Below are 6,000 nucleotides of genomic sequence, written 5' to 3' on the forward strand. Positions count from 1 at the left end.
TCCTTCCAGTTGTCAAAGCAAACAAAAAGTTACGCTTCATAATGAGGTTGTAATTGCAAGCAGAAGATAAAATTAAGAAAAGTTATGATTCTATTCAAGAATTTAATAAATTTCGGACAGGTCCAAAAATTATGTATTAAAAGTGACTTCATGTTTTCTACAGATGCCAAATTCAGAGGACACCACATGCTTTCTCTGGGCTTGTGTAATATATGCTCTATTTATTGTCTTCAAATGAATTTCGTACGCCTGTACTGATTTCTGATGGCGGCCATGCCTGTAATTGTTGGAAAATATACAGCCATGGCCAAAAGAAGGTCCATTAAGCGCCAGAACAGTCTCCTAAAATGATTCAGCTGCGGGATCGGTGCACCAACAGTGCAGTGCTTGCTCAAGGATGGCAGCATGCAGGTGTGAGGGCTTCTGCACGCGCAGTGAGGCGGAGACTTTTGAAGAATGGCCTGGTGTCAAGATGGCCAGCAAAGAAGACACATCTCTACAGGAAAAACATCAGGGACAGACTGATATTCTGCAAAACGTACAGGGATTTCACTGCTGAGGACTGGAATAAAGTCATTTTCTCAGATGTTTGGAGCATCTGGAAAAACACTTGTCCAGAAAAGGAAAGGTAAGCGCTACCATCAGTCCTGTGTCATGTCAACAGTAAAGCATCCTGAGACCATTCATGTGTGGGATTGCTTCTCAGCCAAGGGAGTGTGCTCACTCACAATTTTGCCTAAGAACACATAAAGAATGGTACCAAAACATCCTCCAAGAGCAACTTCTCCCAACCATCCAAGAACAGTTTGGTAACAAACATTGCCTTTTCCAGCATAATGGAGCACCTTGCCATAAGGCAATTGTAATAATTAAGTGGCTCGGGGATCAAAACATCAAAATTTTGGGTCCATGGCCCGGAAACTCCCCATACCTTAATCCTATTTAGAACTTGTGGTCAATCCTCAAGAGGCGGATGGACAAACAAAAATCCACAAAAAAACAAGCATTGATTTGACAAGAATGGGCGGCCATCAGTCAGTATGTGCCCAGAAGTTGATTGACAGCATGCCAGAGCTTATAGCAGAGGTCTTCAAAAAGAAGGGTCAACACTGCAAATATTGACTCTTTGCATAAACTTAATGTAATTGTCAATAAAAGCCTTTGACACTTATGAAATGCTTGTAATTTTACTTCAGTATACCATAGCAACATCTGACAAAAAGATCTAAAAATACTGAAGCAGCAAACTTTGTGAAAAACAATACTTGTGTTATTCTCAAAACTTTTGGCCACGACTGTATATGAATCCTTCTGGGTCTAAGACATCATTTACTGATAGTATACCTTTTTCTTACCAGAGCATGAACATCTGATTAGATAGCTGTTAGGAACTCAATTCCTAAGCGGAATTGACTTCGCAATGCGGGGTCGTTCCAAGCGCTATCCGTGGACCATCGCCGAAACTCCGCACAATACTCTTCCGCTGAGCGACGTCCCTGCCTTAGCGTACGGAGATGAGCCTCAGCTGAGGCTACCCTGTCCGGGTCATCGTATAATAACCCCAACGCTTGAAAAAAGGCATCCACAGACTGTAAGGCTGGACTTGTGGAAGGCAAGGAGAAGGCCCAAGACTGAGGGTCGCCCTGGAGTAATGAGATGATGATCCCTACCCTCTGTTGTTCGGAACCAGAGGAACGTGGTTTCAGACGAAAGTACAACTTGCAGCTCTCTTTGAAATTACGGAAGGCTGGCCTGCTTCCAGAGAATCGGTCAGGCAAATTCATCTTAGGCTCCGGTGTGTCACCAGCGGGAACTTGCTGGGGCTGCCGGCCTCTGGAAGCCTCTTCTTGGACTGCCAGGCGCTGGGATAAAGCCTGCACCACTTGAGAAACCGCCTGTATCTGGTTAGCCAGAATCTGGGCTGGGGACAGATTCGACTCCTCTCCGTTCATGCCCGTACGATACCAATCTTTCTGGCCGGTTATAATGTTAGGAACTCCCAAGTCAGTACAGTGAAACTCGGGAACTACTCAGAAGGCCAGGTGTTCGCTGGAGCCCCTAGTGGTGGGGACAGACTGGGCTGCGGGCCGAGTAGCGTATACTGACTTAAAGGAGTTTCCCAGAAGTGGAGTGATTGGTGGACTGTAGTATAAGAGAAATCCAAGGTCCAAAGGTCACAGGCACAGAAGCAATATCCAAGGGCAAGCAAAAGGGTCAAACTCACAGGCAGAGAAGCGAAATCCGAATTCCAGGCAAAAGGTCACGGTCAGAAGAGAAGGGTCAAAGGTCCAATAATAAGCAGGGGTCAAACACGGGTGGTCAAATCTAAGGCAACAGGAACCTAAATGGATAGCACAAGCAGGCAGCAGAACTGAGGACAGAACGCTATAACCGGCAATGAGGCAGCAGGCCTCATTGCCTTAAATACATAGTTGGCCCAATCAAAAGTTACATGCACCCCTGCAGACTAATGAGAACATAGCACCAGACCAATCAGGGCTAATCCCTGATAGGTGCACCCAGATGCAGGCTAATGCCTGTAACTAGTCCCCTAATTAGCCCACAGGCTGTGTCCATTTTTGCGCATGCGCCCGGCTTCCAACAGCGCCGGGATGCAGCGCTATGTAACAGGCGTCCGGCCGTTGCCTTGGCAACGGCCAGGTAGGAAGGGGAAGTGACGTCCCGGTCGTCATGGTGACGGCCGGGACACTGGAGCAGGTAGGAATCGAGCCGCGGCGGCTGTGATTACCGCCGCGGCTCGTGACAATAGCAAGGAGAAAACTCAGGATTACCCCACAATGATTCATATTTAGTAAATTTTGGGTTGTTACTCAATTTTTTGTTACTAGCTATCCAGGCAGCATAGGTATCTTTAAATACAATATTTTTTAATACAGAAGAGGGGACATCAGTCTTGGGGACTTGGGGATAAACAAATGGGATTAGACTACATGACCAACCATTAAATAGAATTGAATACAATTGATAATACAGAGGGTAATTGAACAATATTATGCCGTATGACACACTTGAATCAAATTTCCTACAACCCTACAGCACTGACCTACTGCCCAACTAACAGATTTGATCTCCCTCTCAGGTAGCGAATAGTTGATGAAGAGTTGACACCACAGCTCAGTCAGTAATTGCTGAGATATTAACCTCCCTGTGTCTAGAAAATTATTCAAAATTATTAACCTGCAATCTATATCACTTAGTCAACCATGCCAGCCACTCTCACACAATAGCTAGTGATTATACATTAACAGTATTAACGTTGGGTATCGTTGTTGCACTTGGTTGGTAACCGGTTACATGGACTTAGCAGGCGTTAAACTCGTCTGTATAAACCCTCTGGTAGTCCTCACAATTAGTTAATTAGCAGATGCAGTTACGTGAGAACATCATGCATGATTTGGAAATGTCTGCAGGGCCCATTGAGTCGATTTTCATGCTGCTAGTGGCATATATATATATATATATATATATATATATATATATATATATATATATATATATATATATATATATGTGTGTGTGTGTGTGTGTGTGTGTTTTAGTCTCTGAATATGGCACACACCTTATTGACAAGTAGAGATACACATATCTGTTATAAGCGTAGATGTCACAGGTGGGCTCAGCAGCAACAAGCGCTGACCAGACCTCTTCTTATTTTGCAGTCCTCTCTGCCTACCTGCAATTCACTCTGATCATGCGACTCCCTTTCTGACTAGCGACTCACATTGAATGTCCACTGCAGTACGAAATCACAAGTCTCACCTGGAAGATCTCTGGTGATGGCCATAGTTAAAACATTCAACACATTCTGGGCTGACATGCAATCTTTCTCTGTGAAGCTCTCTCTGTCTCTGGAAGACCCCCTTGGGAGGTACATTTCCTTTTTCTTATTGTCAGTAATCCTGTATTTAGATGCAGAACTCAGTATTCAGTATGGCAAGTACAGCTGGTGCAAGATTATTGAGTTGAAATGAGGTGATCGCTGACATCACAGAGACAGGGAGTTATACTCCCACACAGTATATAAACCTGCTCTGACTGTCATTCCTTGCCAGAGTTTCACGTTTTCTGTTCTAAGCTCCTGAGCGTGTTATTCTATTTATTGCTTGATTCCTGATTATTGACCCGGCTTATTCCTGACTTCATGATAGTTGCATCTTGACTTTGTACTAAGCTTACAGATTTGTTTTGACCTTTGACTTTTCCTGATATTCCTGTGCTTGCTGGCTCTGTTCATTTTACCTGCATCCTGCTGACCTCAGAAAGTCTGACTATTCTGCCTCCATAGTACATACCTGTAGTGCTCCACCCACCATGCTAAGGGCCAGTTCAGTGGACTGTGACTTTGTTACTACACGCTGCCAAATCAATCCTGATTTGCGGCAGGCTCTGGTAAATACTGCTAGCAACAAACTCTGCACCAACACTTTCTGGCTGTGTCAATCTGAACTGATGTTGTATCCACAACCCCAGACCTGATACTTATAGACTTTCAAAGCGCACTCTTCTCTCCTTCACATTGGCTCCTCTGGTCTCCTCCTCCATCCCCCTCTCTCTCCCACTCTGGCGTCAACATCTTAGTCCCCTCGCTGCTGAGCCAGAAGCCAAGTTGTTTTCTGACATTATTTTAAAAAAATAGCTGAATGATTTTAGAATGTTGGGGATGTTCATGCTGAATAAATAGAATCTGTAATCCAATATCTAAAGCTCCACTACCCTTATGAAACCTACCTTTGTTGATCCGCCATCTTCTAATGTGAAAATAAAACTTTTACTAGGATGTTGGATATCATTGTGCATTAGACATTTATTTGTTTAGGCGCCTGTTACAATATAATATCATTTGTACTGCGGTAGTATAGTTGTTGACCGTGGATGTGAACACAGTCCAATGTTGAATGTGTTTCATTTTTTAGATACTCAGGAAACCTACTCTTCTTATCTTTGTTGATTTGTGCTCTTCGTTGCCGCCAACCAGGTTGGCTTAATCCAGTAGAGAGACCATCGTAAATCCTGACAAGTTAGTAAGTGACATGTTTCAGCTTGACAGGGCAGCTATATTTTAGCTCTATAACATGCTGCAACATAACCTTAACCTCCTACATCATGCAGTACAGTTCTACCTGGTCTGTTGAAACTCCTGTCTCCTGCAGCACTGATGAAGGGGGACAGTGTGATGCAGGGGTCTCAGTGTGATGCAGGGGTCTCAGTGTGATGCAGGGGCACCAGTGATGAAGGGGGAGCACTGTGATGTACATGTTATTTGAAACATACGTTCTGGGTAGGAAGTTCTTTAGAGGGGAGTGGATCTCTCCTTTAAATAATTTATGCAAAGTCCAAGACTAGTATTGTAATTTCACTTGTAAATATGGTTTACGTACAAATACAGATAGTAGTAATAAAACAGCAGGCTCTGCTAGAAGATTCAGTTACAGCACAAAACAAATATTTGCAAAAACATAAAATAATTGAAATTACATATCTTCCACCAAAATTGCTGCTTTTAGGTCACTGTCCCGCTGTCCTGAAAATCAAGACATTTGTCACGCTCTAGCGAGCAGGCGCTGCACATTTCTGCCAATAGTGTGCGGAGCAATGCAGGGTTTTTCTGTAGGAGGGTGGCGCTTCACCTGCTAGGCACGCCCCCAATGATGCACAACCACGCCCCCAATGGTATGGCCACATCCCCCTTGACTGCGTAGCAGCACATAACTTTCCATGCTGCTCAGCTATACGGGGGCCCCATGAAGTTGCTGTGCCAGGGCCCAAAATTCCTCTTGGCGGCTCTGTATGTAAAATGCAGTGTGCAATTCTGTTTTTAAATGAGTGTGTTGCAATGTGTTGGGTGGGAGTTGTAGGTTTACATTTTGAAAATGACGTGTTATTAGGTGAACAATATTTATTGTTGTTAACAAACACATCAACTGACAGTACAGAAGTTTAAAGAGGTTGCAAATCATATCTAACCATCATAACAGTAGT

This window comes from Mixophyes fleayi, chromosome 4 (assembly GCF_038048845.1).
Source record: "Mixophyes fleayi isolate aMixFle1 chromosome 4, aMixFle1.hap1, whole genome shotgun sequence".
NCBI classification, from domain to species: domain Eukaryota; kingdom Metazoa; phylum Chordata; class Amphibia; order Anura; family Limnodynastidae; genus Mixophyes; species Mixophyes fleayi.